Source organism: Chiloscyllium punctatum, chromosome 13 (genome assembly GCF_047496795.1).
Source record: "Chiloscyllium punctatum isolate Juve2018m chromosome 13, sChiPun1.3, whole genome shotgun sequence".
Lineage (NCBI taxonomy): Eukaryota > Metazoa > Chordata > Chondrichthyes > Orectolobiformes > Hemiscylliidae > Chiloscyllium > Chiloscyllium punctatum.
The window spans coordinates 21,892,911-21,907,990 of NC_092751.1; positions in this window are offsets into that span (position 1 = coordinate 21,892,911).

A 15,080-nucleotide genomic window follows, 5' to 3' on the forward strand; every position below is an offset into this window, starting at 1 on the left:
CAGAGTTTAATTGAAACTGTACATCAGTGAATTGGACTGTGACAAGAAATTGTGGAAAGAGTCAGTAGTAATGTTCTTTTTTGGACTGGATAAAGTCTGCTATAAGTTGGATGGACTTGGGCACAGAGATAAATGAGATTTAGTGGTGACAGGGTGAACAAAAGGTGGAACATGAATATTCTATTGTTCACCTCCTTGAGGGATCTCAGGGAGAGCAGGATGGGTAACCCTGACAGTAATGGGTAACAAAGGCATTACAGAGAAAGCATTTGGCCTCAGATGATGAAGCTGAATCAGTCTGAATGCAGATTCTGGGTAACACGTGTCAAAAACACAAGCAGGAGAACAGTTTAGAGGCTGCCTAACAGCATTTCATTGCTCAGACCTGTCACACATTCCAATGTATTCCTGTGTACTGCAAAGGCACTGTGATAATTCTGGGAGACTTCAGTCTTCGTATAATCTGGGACAGTCACATCGGCAAAAGTGATGTTCTCCGAACTCCTCTTTGAATGTTTGTGTCAGTGTTTCTTTGAATAACACATTGTGCAAACGGCCAGGGAGGTGGCTATCTCAGATCGACCGTTGGGTGATGACGCTGAGGGAAGGAGTAATGTCACACTGAGATATCCTCTGGGAAATTGCAGTGTAGTGGAATTCAGCGAGATGATGGATTTTTAAAGTGACCATAAAGCACACCCAACAATCACAACCTGACCAAGGTAAACAGGGGAAACAGTGAAGTGTATGGCTGGTAATGGACAGTGCAAAACATTTACAGTCATTGAGATGGACAGCACAGAAACAGGGCCTTCGGTCCAACTCATCCACGTCACCCACATATCCTAACATAATCTCGTCATATTTGCCTGCACTTGGACCAAATCCCTCTCAACCCTTCCTGTTCGTATACCCATCCAGATGCCTTTTAAATGCAGTAATTGTACCAGTCTCCACCACTTCATCTGGCAGGTCATTCCATACACGCAACACCCTCCACATCAAAACGTTGTCCCTTAGGTTCCTTTTATATCTTTCTCCTCTCATCCTGAACCTGGGCCCTCCAGTTCTGGACTATCCCACCCCAGGGAAAAGATCTTGTCTGTTAATCCTATCAATGCCTCTCATGGTTTTATAAACTTCAATATAGGTTACCCCGCAGCTTCAGACATTCCAGGGAAAGCAGGCCCAGCCCATGTAACCTCTCCTTGTAGCTCAAATCCTCCAACCCTGGCAGCATCTTTGCAAATCTTTTCTAAGCCCTTTCAAATTACACAATATTCTTCCGAGAGGGAGGAGACAAGAATTTCACACAATATTCCAAAGCTGGCTTATCCAATATCCTGTATAGCTACAACATGACCTCCCAACTCCTCTACTCAATGCACTGAACAGTAAACACAAGCATACCAAACACCTTCTTCACTATCCTATCGACCCACATTTCTCCTTTCAAGGAACAATGAACCTGCACTCCAAGGTCTCTTTGTTCAGAAACACTCCCTGGGACATTAACATTAAGTGTATCAGTCCTGCGAAGAGTTGCTTTCCCAAAATACAGCGCTTCTTATTTATCTGAATAAAGCTCCATCTCCCACTCTTCAGCCCATTGGCACATCAGTTCACCATCCCATTGTAATGTGAAGTAACATTCTTCACTGTCCACTACCTGACTGATGCCTACCAAAGACTACAATCACCCCCTCCCTGACTGTTCCCTATCTAACACTGCACTCACACTCTCCCTGACTGATGCCGACACAACACTGCAATCTCCCCCTCCCTGACTGATCTCTAACTAGACTTAAATCACCCCCTCACTGACTGATCACTACCCAACACTGCAATCTTCCCCCAGACTGATCCCTTCCCAAAACTGCAATCTCACCCCCTCATTAACTGATTCCTACCCAACACTCCAATATCCCCCTCCCTATCTGATGCCTACCCAACACTGCAATCTCCCCCTCCCTGACTGATCCCACCCCAACACTGCAATCTCACCTCCCTGACTGATCCCTACCCAACACTGCAATCTCCCCCTCCCTGACGGATCAGTAACTAACACTGCAATCTACTCACCCTGAATGATCCCTACCCAACACTGCAATCTCCCCCTCCCTGACGGATCAGTAACTAACAATGCAATCTCCTCTCCCTAAATGATCACTACCCAACCCTGCAATCTCCCCCTCTCTGACTGATCCTGTCACAACATTGTAACCTCCCCCTTTCTTACTGATCCTTATCCAGCATTGCAATCTACCCCTCCCTGACTGATCACGACCCAACACTGAAATCATCACCATCCTGACTGATCCCTGCCCCACACTGCAATCACCACCGCCAGACTAATCCCCAGGCAACACTGCAATCTCACCCTCCCTGACTGATCCCTACCAAACACTGCAATCTCCCCTCGCTGACTGATCCCTACCCAACACTGCAATCTCTCCCCCCGACTGATCCCAACCCAACCATGCAATCTCCTCCTTACTGACTGATGCCAACCCAACACTGCAATCTCTCCCCCCGACTGATCCCAACCCAACACTGCACTCACCCCCTCCCTGACTGATCCTTATTCAACATTGCAATCTCCCCCTCACTGAGTGATCCCTACCCAAAACTGCTATCCCCCCTCCCTGACTAATCCCTACCCAACACTGCAATCTCCCCCTCCCTGACTGATCCCTACACAACATTGTAACCTCCCCCTTCCTGACTGATCCTTATCCAACATTGCAATCACCCCCTCCCTGAATGATCGCTACCCAACACTACAATCATCACCATCTTGACTGATCCCTGCCCCACACTGCACTCACCCCTCTCTGACTGATCCCTGCCCCACACTGCAATCACCCCCGCCAGACTAATCCCCAGGCAACACTGCAATCTCCCCTCCCTGCCTGATCCCAACCCAACACTGCAATCCCGCCTCCCTGACCGATCCCTACCCAACACTGCAATCTCCCCCTCCCTGACTGATCCTAAACCAATACTGCACTCATCCCCTTCCTGACTGATCCCTACCCAACACTGCAATCTCACCCTCCCTGACTGATCCCTACCCAACACTGCAATCTCCCCCTCCCTGACGGATCAGTAACTAACACTGCAATCTCCCCCTTCCTGACTGATCCCTACCTAACACTGTAATCACCCCCTCCCTCACTGATCCCTACCCAACCCTGCAATCTCCCCCTCCCTGACTGATCCCTACCCAACACTGCAATCTTACCTCCCTGACTGATCCCTACCCAACACTGCAATCTCACCCTCGCTGACTGATCCCTACCAACACTGCAATCTCACCTCCCTGACTGATCCTAACCCAACTCTGCAATCTCCCCCTCCCTGACGGATCAGTAACTAACACTGCAATCTCCTCTCCCTGAATGATCCCTACCCAACACTGCAATCTCACCTCCCTGACTGATCCCTACCCAACTCTGCAATCTCCCCCTCCCTGACGGATCAGTAACTAACACTGCAATCTCCTCTCCCTGAATGATCCCTACCCAACACTGCAATCTCACCTCCCTGACTGATCCCTACCCAACACTGCAATCTCACCTCCCTGACTGATCCTAACCCAACACTGTAATCTCCCCCTCGCTGACTGAACTCAAACCAACATTGCAATCTCCTCCTCCCTGACTGATCCCTATCCAACACTACTCACACTCTCCCTGACTGATGCTGACACAACACTGCAATCTCCCCCTCCCTGACTGATCCCTAACTAGACTTAAATCACCCCCTCACTGACTGATCCCTACCCAACACTGCAATCTTCCCCTCCCTGACTGATCCCTACCCAACACTGCACTCAACCCCTCATTAACTGATCCCTACCCAACACTCCAATCTCCCCCTCCCTTACTGATCCCTACCCAACACAGCAACCACCCCCTCCCTGACTGATCCCTACCCAACACTGTAATCTCCCCCTTCCCTGACTGATCCCTACCCAACACGGTAATCTCCCCCTCCCTGACTGATCCCTACACAACACTGCAACCTACCCCTCCCTGACTGACCCCTACCCAATACTGCAATCTCCCCCTCCCTACTGACCCCCACCCAACAAAGTAATCTCCCCCTCCTGACCCATATCTCCCAGATCAGGTCAGAGAGATGCAGGTATTAATAATTAATCCTCTCCTTTGTGTATTTGAGCTGAAAATGTGTTGCTGGAAAAGCGCAGGAGGTCAGGCAGCATCCAAGGAACAGGAGAATTGACGTTGTGGGCATCAGCACTTCTTCAGAAAATTCCTGAAGAAGGGCTGAGGCCCGAAACGTCGATTCTCCTGTTCCGTGGATGCTGCCTGACCAGCTGCACTTTTCCAGCAACACATTCTTAGCTCTGATCTCCAGCATCTGCAGTTCTCACTTTCTCCTTTGTGTATTTGACTGTGGCAACATTGACATAACATTATGTGCTCTCAATCTCCAGAGTGTTCGATGGGGCACTTCGAGGAAGCTTTCCTCCAGATCTAAGTACATTCTCAAACTAATCTGGAATATTTACATGAGAACCGTTTCAGTGATGATTCCCTTTGAATCCTTTCTGTGCCTTCCTGTAGTTAGCTGGGAACACTGATAACCTGGGCAGCACTGTTCCTGGGAAGTTTGATGGGAGCCAGATTAAATAGAGATTTCTGGGTCCCATTCCTTCATATGGAAGAGATAAAGTCCCACAAGTGAACATTGAGTTGCTGATGGTGAAGTCCAGTTATTTCTAAAAACAAGGTAAACAACCCAACCAGAATGTTCGGACTGAGGTGACAGTTGGGGAGCACTTGGAACCAGTGATCACAGTTCTATTAATATTGTAATCATTTTGGAGTGAGACAGAATGTTCCCCAGGTGCTAATTCGACATTGGGGCAAAGCACATTTTGACGGAATTAGCCAGCAGCTTGCAGCGGTTGGTTTGAGAAGTTTGTTTGCAGGCAACTGGACCTCAGGTAGATGGAAGTTCTTTAAATGTGGGACAGCTACAGTTCAAGATCTGTCCGTTCCTGTGAGTGTGAAGAGTAAGGTTGGCAGGAATAAGGAACCCTGGATGACAAGAGACATTGAGGCTTTAACCAGAAAAAAAGCAGGCATGGCTCAGGTACAGGCAGCTGGGGTCAAGGGAACCCCTGGGGATACATAGGGGATACAAGAGTTTACTGAAGAAGGGAATCAGGAGGGCAGATGACCTTGGCTGAGAAGATTTGGGTGAATCCAAAGAGATTCTTGAAGTATATTAAAGGACAAAGAATAACTCGAGAGAGACCAGGACCCTTCAAGGACCAAAGTGGACATGTTTGTGCAGAATCGCAGGAGTTATTTCTCCTCTGTTTTGAGCGTGGAGAAAGACATGAAGGCTTGGGAATTTGGGGAAGTTAGTGATGATCTCTTGGGGATAGTCCATATCACAGGAGAGGAAATGTTGAATGCATTAGAATGTATGAACATGGATAAATCTCCTGATCCTGACCAAACATATTCAACAACACTTCAAGAGGAGGGAGAAGAAATTGTGGGGTCCCCGGCTGAGCTTTTTGCATCATCGTTAGCCACGGGTGAGGTCTCAAAGATTGGAGGGCAGCAAATGTTGTGCCCTTATTCGAGAAGGGCTGCAAAGAAAAAGCTGGAACAAGAAATCAGACAGCCGAACGTGTGTGGTCAGGAAGTTACTTGAGAAGATTCTGAGAGATTAGATGTACATGCATTTGGAAATACAGATTTTGATTGGGAGTAGTCAGCATAGCCTTGTGCGTGGGAGACCATGCCTCACAAATTTGTTAGTGTTCTTTGATGAAGTGATCAGGTAGTTTGACGAGCAGACTCTACAGATGTGTAGACATGTAGACTCTACAGATTTCAGTAAGGTGTTTGATAAGGTTCCACATGGTACCTTGCTCTGGACGATTAGATCGCATGAAATCCAGGGGGCGTTGGCAAACTGGGTACACAACTGGCTTGATAGCAGGAAGCAGAGGGTAACAGTCAGACTGGAGGCCTGTGACTAGTGGTGTGCTTCAGTGGTCATAGAATCATAGAATCCCTCCTCTGTGGAAACAGGCCCTTCAGCCCAACAAGTCTAATGGCCCTCTGAAGATTATTCCTCACAAATCCATTCCCCTACCCTGTTAATCTACATTTACCCCTGACTAATGCAACTTACTTACACGTCCATGAACACTATAGGCAACTGAGCATTGCCAGTTTACCTGACCTGCACATCTTTGGGTTGTGGGAGGAAACCGGAGCACCCAGAGGAAACCCACGCAGCCACGGGGAGAATGTACAAACTCAGTTGGTGTTGCATGATGTCTCAGTTATTGTCACTGCTGCCGCAAAGTGCCAAGGACCCGGTTTGGACCCCAGCCTCGGGTGACTGTGTGGAGTTTACACATTCTCCCTGTCTCTGCTTGGGTTTCATTTGGGTGCTCCGATTTCCTCCTACAATCCAAAAATGTGCAGGTCAGATGAATCGGCCGTGCTAAATTGTCCATCATGCTAGGTGCATTCATCAAGGGTAAGTATTGGGTAAGGAGAATGGCTCTAGGTGGGCTACTCTTCAGCAGGTCGGTGTGGACTTGTTGGGCCAAATGGCCTGTTTCCATACTGTAGGAAATCTAACCCTAACAGGATCTAACCCACACAGACCATCCTGTGAGGTTGGAATTGAACCCAGAACCACAGTGCTGTGAGGCAGCAGTGCTAACCACTGAGAAAGTTTTCAGAAAGTTTTCAGATTACACTAAATTAAGTGAGGAAGGTTCGCATCAATTGCAACAGGGCCTTGATCAGATGGGTAATTGGGCTGAGAAATGGCAAATGGAGTTTAATACAGACAAGGGCGAGATCTTGTATTTTGGAAAGACAAATCAATACAGGGGTTTCATGGTGAATGGTAGGGCCTGAAGGAGTGTCGTGGAACAGAGGGACCTTGGATTCCAGGAGCACGGTTCTCTGAACTCAAGGAGACAAGGCAGTGAAGAAGGCTTTTGGCACACTGGGCCCTTCACCAGTCAGGGCATGGAATATCGAAGTTGGGAAGTTCTGTTGTAGTTGTGCAGGATGTTAGTGAGGCCGCACTTGGAGTATTGTGGTCAGTTTTACCCACCTTGCTATCGGAAGGATGTTATTAAACTGGAAAGAGGACAGAAGAAATTTACAAGGATGTTGCCAGAACTCAACTAGACAGTTATAGAGAGACAAGTTAGGACATTTTCTTTAGTGTGTAAGAGACTGACGGTGGGGGTTTGGGGGGGGGGGGGGGAGGAATGTCCTTATAGAGGTGTATAAGATCAAGGGAGGCATGGATGAGGTGAATGCACTCAGTCTTTTTCCAAGGTTTGGGAATCGAGGACGAAAGGGCATCAGTTTCAGGTGAAAGGGGAAAGATTAAAAGGGAACCTGAGGGTTTTACCCATACCGAATGAACTACCAGTGGAAGTATTCGAGGGGGATACATTTAATAACATTTAAAATGCACTTGGACAAATACATGGAGAGGAACGTATTGGAAGGATATGGGCTAAGTGCAGGGAAACGGGGTTAGTGTGGATGGGCCAGTTTGGGCCAAAGAGCCTGTCTCCATGCTGTAGAACTCTATGTCTCTATGAACATACCCGCCTGTCCCATAATACAGAAGCGGCTAAAGCAACACGAACACGAGTCGGGACAAATGTGAAACAGTCCTGCAGAATTTCACAGGAAGCCAGCCTGGCCTTGCAGTGAAGGATTCCTGGCACAGGAGCTGTGGTGAGATGCCCATAGAGAACTGGGGAAAGAAGCTGGGAAGCTCACTCCACTGCCGATAGCCTGGAGGACCCCCGGCTGGGATAAGGCAGCTGGGATCCGGTCACCCCAGGGAAACCTACAGGCTGGGACCGAGCTAGGTCTCCGACACAATGAGCAGGACAGAACGTTGCAGGAAAATCTCACCCACATGGGACTACTCCAGTTCCAATTCGGAAGAGCCCAATCCAGTGAAAGGAGGGTCTCTGGGGATGGGGAGGCAGCCTCAGGTTACATTGACAATCTGGAAGGACAGTGTATGAGCTCCAAGAAGCTGCATGGGTCCTGTACACCTACAACATGGAGCAACACACATCAGGCCCCAGTAGGAGGTGCCAGGAGCAAATACAATCCCTAGGGAACCAGGACTCCTCCCAGAATGGGATAATGTGTGCCTTTGGGGTTCTACCTCCCCAGGGAAATAACGACAGGCCCCACACTGACACATCCACACCCGCTCACAGATGAAGACTCCCACTGCCTGTCTCCCTGGTAACTGCACCTTTTGCCCCCAGCCCTGAGACACAGCCGAACTCAGATTCCATGAACCCTGTGATTACCCAGTGTCAAACAGCTGATGGTCTTACTCCTATACAACCATTCCAGGTACCCAGCTTGTGGGCAGCACCAAAACGATCCCGTCTCCGTCCCAGATACATGTTTGGATGAGATTGACCGACAGTCTGTCATACACAGAGTGGATGCTGAGGAGCAAACCAAATTAATCGACATGTGCCTAAGTCCAACAGTCCATTCAGCTCTCACTGAGGGCCAACAGCTCGGGAGGGGCATCCGTGATGTGATGAAATCAGCCGTCCTCACTGCTCTAGGGCAGGATAAGGCAGATTCTGTAGAGGCGCTACATAGATGCAGAACAACAACCAGCGGATTGTCCCTCCCCTCCCCCCGTCAGCTTCCCCCGGAGACTCTGGGTCCTTTTTCTGGGCTTTCAGGGATATGACCTGCACCACTCTTCGCAATGAGAAACTGGGCCCGAGCCTTGTCTCCCGTGTCTCAGAAAAAAGGAGGGAGTCACCTGGGATTCGACCCCTCAGATGCCCTCTGTAATGAGATTCTAGATTAGAGTGGTGCTGGAAAAGCACAGCAGTTCAGGCAGCATCCGAGGAGCAGTACAATCGACGTTTCGGGCCAAAGCCCTTCATCAGGAATACAGGCAGAGAGCCTGAAGGTTGGAGATATAAATGAGAGGGGAGTCGGGGTGGGGAGAAAGTAGCATAGAATACAATAGATGAGTGGGGATGGGGATGAAGGTGTTCGGATGGGGGGAGGGTGGAGTGGATAGGTGGAAAAGAAGATAGGCAGGTAGGACAGGTCATGGGACAGTGCTGAGCTGGAAGTTTGGAACTGGGGTAAGTTGGGGGAAGGGGAAGTCGACATTGATGCCCTGAGGCTGAAGTGTTCCGAGGAGGAAGATGAGGCGTTCTTCCTCCAGGCGTCTGGTGGTGAGGGTGCGGCGGTGAAAGAGGCCCAGGACCTTTATGTCCTCGGCAGAGTGGGATGGGGGAGTTGAAACGTTGGGCCACGGGGTGGTGGGGATGATTGGTGCGGGTGTCCCAGAGATGTCCCCTAAAGTGCTCAGCTAGGAGGCGTCCAGTCTCCCCAGTGCAGAGGAGACCGCATCGGGAGCAACGGATACAATAAATGATATCGGTTGCTGTGCAGTTAAAACTTTGATGGATGTGAAAGGCTCCTTTAGGAACTTGGATGGAGGTGAGGGAGGAGGTGTGGTTGCAGGAGGCTTGGGCCCTCTGCTAATTAATCGCTGAATACGAAATAAACTTTAGGGATTTCCACATTGTGTTACAGGAGCTCAGGGATCAAGGCGATTTGTCGGGTTTCCCCGAGAACGGGTGTATGGTCGTGAGATACTGAGCACACAGCCCGGACAAGGGGTCAGAGTTCAGACAGTGATACCTCAGGAAGCCCATCAGGGAAAATTCCTCAGAAACAAAATTAAAAACGGGCTGAGACCAGGAGGGAAGGCTCCTCCTACAGCTTGTCCCATACACATCAGGCTCTTGTAATGGGCTAGTCATTAAACTCACAGGGAATTCCTTGTTCACTAACATTTACCACAAACTGACACTCATCATAATAAATGCATCAGTGGTACAGTAACCAGAATGGCGTCCTTCCTCATTAAAATTATTATGTTCCCAACTGGCCCATAGGTTAATGGGATGAAGGGCAGGGAAATATGAGAGAAAACCCAGAACAGTAATTAACAGATGAATGAAAAGAGAACTCCTTAATGATGTAGCCACAGTATACAGGGCAGGAGTGTAACCGGTCAGTACGTTGACATTGCTAATTTGGAGAATAAACTCAGGATCCTGACCCAACAACTCTCTAATGAGCTTGAGAATGACTGAATAAAGGAAACCTAGGGGAGAGTGCAGGTAAGTGGAGTTGAAATGCCCATCCGCCATGATTGAATGGTGGAGTGGACTCGATAGCCCGAATGGCCTTACTTCCACTCCTAAGTCTTATGGTCTTATCTTCAGACCATGGGACAACTAGTGGAACATCAGGTTAACCATCACTTAGAGACCAAACTGGAGGGTCACACCAAAACGGTTAACCAGATCATCTAGGGGCCAAGCAGAGGTGATGGTGAGCAGTTAAACCACACTCTGTGCAGTATCTACGGTAACAGAATGATGGAACAGCTGAAGGAGGAACTCAGGTGGGCCAGCCAAGGGAATATCCCATCCTGGATTCGTGACAAAGAGCGTAAATATTTGTTCCAGGAGAACACCTACACGAACATCTCTCACTGTGAGTGACCAATGGCTGGGTTAATAACAGCTGTCAGGACTCTCTCGTTGGGACACCTGGGCTTGGTACGAGGGATTCCAATTAACTCAAGTGACAAAGTTAGGACGAAGTCCAAATTATCGGAGTTGTATAAAAAAAGGTATTTGGATGGGCGACCATGATTTCCTCCCACATACTGTGGAGATAGAGGGAACATTGACAGGGACCATACTTACATAATGTGAAGGACCAGGTCATACCATGACATTCCTATAGCCTGTTATCCAAGAATTCGGCTCTTCTCACATCGGCTGTGGTCCTAACTGCACTCACCATGAGATATCTCGGGATACCGGTGGTTAGGATTGCAGGCTGTGACAGATGGGTACGATCATGGTGAATAATGCCTGGACACACCCCCAGGGGCTGGAAGGTAGATGGAACTCCCCGGGTGATCACTTTAGTTTCATTCATTTGCAGTGTTTGAGTGTTCCTGGCTGGGCCAGTATTGATTTCCTGCCCAAAGTTGCCATTACGACAGATTGGCCATGTTAAATTGCCCATTGTGTCAAGGGATATTCGGGCGGGCAGGAATAGCCATAGGAAATGCGGGGTTTCCGGGATATCATCGAGGGAGTGGGTCTGACTTGGATTCTCTTCAGAGGGTCATTGTGGACTCAGTGGGCCGAACTGCCTGATTCTGTTTTGTCAAGATTTTTTGATATCACTTATCAGCCATAAGACCATCAGTTTGACCAATGTACACAATGGCTTTTGCACAGACAGCTGGCTACTCTGACAACAAGCATAACCAGCTAATAAAATTAGGTTTGTAATTTATTGCATAAGCTTCTTTTCTTTCCATTCAAGTGGATGAGTTGGGGGGAGATGTCACAACCTCCTGGCTAAAACACAGATAGACAGCCAAGGTTTATGGGACAAGGAAATCTCCCAAATCACAAAACCCGCTCACCAGGCACAGCGCAAACACAGCATAATGTAAAAGGCAGCAGTTATTCTGGACAGACGTATCTACCAAACAATGTGGGCCCAGACAGGAAGGCACTGGGTCCTGCTACACAAAGAAACTAACAGCAACAAGCCATCCAAATGATTGGCAATGCTTCAAACGAGTAACGGATTCTCCTAATTGGCCAGAACGATAAAAGTGCCGGAAAACCATCCAGAAATGAACAAAAACAGGGTTTATCTGCAGACTGATTGCCTGAATCTCTGGAGTCCTTCTGAGGAGACCAGCATGGCAAGAGACAGAGACCATCTGACTATCCAGAGAGAGAGAGGAAGAGAGAAAAGAGTTTGGCAGACCCAGAGGCAAAACCAGGGGGAGAGAGAGAGAGAGAGAGAGAGAGGGAGAGAGGCTGAAGCAAAACCCAGGAGCATGGGAGAGAGGGAATGTGAAAAACCATCGAGAGAGAGTGGAAACCAACTAGAATAACGAGTGTCACCCCTTCAGTCTGTCCATGTTTTAACTCCTGTTTGTCTCAGTCTGACTTCCCCTTCTCTCCCTCTCTCTGTCCTCTCTCCCTCTGCTCTTCTGTCTCTCTCTCTGTCTGTCTTTCTCTCACTCTCTCTCTTTCCCTGTCTCTCTCTGCCCATCTTTCTCCTACCCCCCTTCTCCATCCCCACACTCTCCATCTCTCTCTCCCTTTTTCTCATCCTCCATTTCTGTTATTCACTATTTCAAACCTGAAAGATCTCACCTAATTTTGAACCTCCTCAAAAATACAATGCCCCCCATTTTCACTCTCCTCCCAAATATCCCCTCCCAAATAATTGCCCCACCAAATATTTTGCTGCCCCCAACATTGCTGTGAGCCCCACTCCTTGGGGCAGCGGGAAATGAGTGGAAACATGTGGAGCTGGAAAAGCCCAGCAAGTCAGGCCTGAACTGTCGACTCTCCTTGCTGACCCGCTGTGCTTCCCCAGCTCCACGCTTTGTAACTCTGATTTTCCAGCATCTGCAGTCCTCACTTTCTCACACAGGTAAATGAGTCTGGGTTGACTGCCTCGCCTGTGGCTGTTTTAGTGCACAGCAATTTCCCAATGCCAGAATTACAGGTTTGCATCACATATGGAGTCTTTTCTGCCCATCCCCCCCACTCCCCCATTAAATGATCCTGGTCCTGTTCAGGATCCTCAGGATTGGCCCCTGAATGGCCTCACTGACTATCCTTTCTGTGGAGACCTCTTCTCTGTCCTGTCTCAGACTTTGCATCTCATGCTATCCCTCCCTCAATTTCTCTCTCTCTCTCTCTCTGACAACAGACCCTCCTTTCTCCACCAACCCCAAAATCCCATCAAACACTCCTCCTGTCTCTGGCTGTCCCACTCCCTCCTTGTCTCCCACTCTCCCCCTTCCCATGTAGACTCACAGCTCCTGGGCTGGAGGACATGGTGCAGAGACTAACACAGCAAGATCCCACTCTGCAACCATTCTCTAGCCACACACACTGCCCTTCTCCTTCCATATGTGTCCTTCTTCTTCTCCCTGTCCCTCTCACGCTGTCCTTCTCTCACTCTCTCCGTCTCCCTGTCTCTCATTGCCCACCTCTCTCTCTCCTCACTTTCTGCATCCCCACTCTCTTCATGTCTCTTTCTCTCTTTTTGTAACCCTCCCCTTCTCTTTTGCTTGATTTCAGACTCAATGAGGAAAGTAATTTATGTCCCTTACACTCACCCCCTCCCCACGGTGTGGGTAAAACCCGGAAGAGACTAGGAAAAGGTTGATCCCCCTGCATTAACTCTACTGCATCCAGTGACAAAGAGACAAACTCTTCTCAATGTACCTTCCCCAGTCACTGGGACAGAGCAGAGAGGTCCAGGGAGAAAGAGGAAGAGAAACTACAAGAGATAAAGAGAGATGAACAGACAGACGGTGAAAGGGAGGGAGAGAACAAGAGAAAGACAGGCAGACATTGGGAGGGAGAGAAAGTGAGAAGAACTGAAAGAGAGCAGGGGAAATGTAGAGAGAGAAAGGGGGGAGAGAGAGAGAGAGAGAGAGTAAAACCCCAGGAAGAGAAATACAATGTCAGACAGATACAAGGTGAAAAAGGGAAGGCGAAGACATGGAGAGAAGGTCAGATGGACAGCAAGAGAGAAAGCCCAGGGAGAGATATAGGACAGAGACAGAGAGGATTTGCAGCAGCAGAGAGATAGAGCTGAGAGAGTTTGGTGGTGGTGGGGTTCTGCTGCGATGCAGCGAGAATGATGTACAGACAAGATTGGCAAGATCCCACAGAGGTGAGAGAAAGTTGCAGAGAGAGATGAGCAAGATATTGGTTTTGTAAAAGATTGAATGATTCAGCATTCCTGAAAAACATGGTGCGGTGACAAAGTGGCAGAGTGTTGAAGGAAGGGAATCTACAGGGAAATGTCAACAGGGCAGAGATGTGAAGAATGTTGAGAGATAGGAATTGAAGGAAAGATGTGGGAGAGAGAACTGAGAACACAGAAATAGATATTAGAGGTCTCATGGGAGTGGGAAGCAGTGAGATCGGTGGGATCAGACTGTGGAGCTTCCCTCTCTCTAGCATTTTGTGCCTTTGTCTCTCCTTAGTATAGAGCTCGCCCCTTGTGGTAAAATTCCCAGAAACAGCCTGAACTCGTGTGTGTGTGTGCATTTGCGTGTCTGTGTCTGTGTGTGCGTGTGCGCCTGTGTGCGTGTGTGTGTGTGTGTGTTCACTATCTCTGGTTCCAGCTTCTGTCTGATGATTCCTTATAGCAGAATAATTTGATTCTCTCTGTCTTTGCACTGTCCTGGTTTCAGCTCCCAAATCAAATGCTAAATCATTCACGATCCTATTGAATAGTAGAGCAGGCTCGAGGGGCTGAATGGTCTCCTCCTGTTCCTATTTCGGATGTTCTTATATTCTTAACACTATCTCCCAGCTCTTGGCCCACACACTGGAGGTTATGACTCCACAAGGCCCTGATCTGTAGAGTGCTGCACTCTTCCATGAGTCTCGGAGGGAACCAGCCTGATTTGGATTGGAGTTGCAGCCTCTCAGTGAGAAGTGAAATTTCCTCAAGATTCCCCTCAGTCTCTCACTGTAAGGTGGAGCAGGCCAGTCTCGGGGAAGCAAACAGCAGGCCAGATATGCCATGTCCTCCAGCTCAAGTTCAGAAGGCCACATGGGAGGGGCTTGTTTCCTTCATCAGCTTCCCGTGCTCTCCCTTCTGGGTTAGGGTGGGGGCTGAATGGCCTTGCTCGTGGCTGCTACTGAGGTGCAGGCTGGCAATGATTGGGTTATACAGGGCATGCCCCTGAGTGAGGTCGGTTAGCTCAGTTGGTTTACCACACTAGCTGAAGTTACTCTGAAGGACTCTCCTTCACAACTTCTCCCCTCAGCTGGGCCATGGTGACCCTCTGATTAAATCCCCACCAGACACCGGTCTCTAGTGAGGAGCTATCCCATGCTCTGGTAAGACTACCGTGACATTACATTGGTTTGTACCTGGGGCACTGTGTGCAGGACT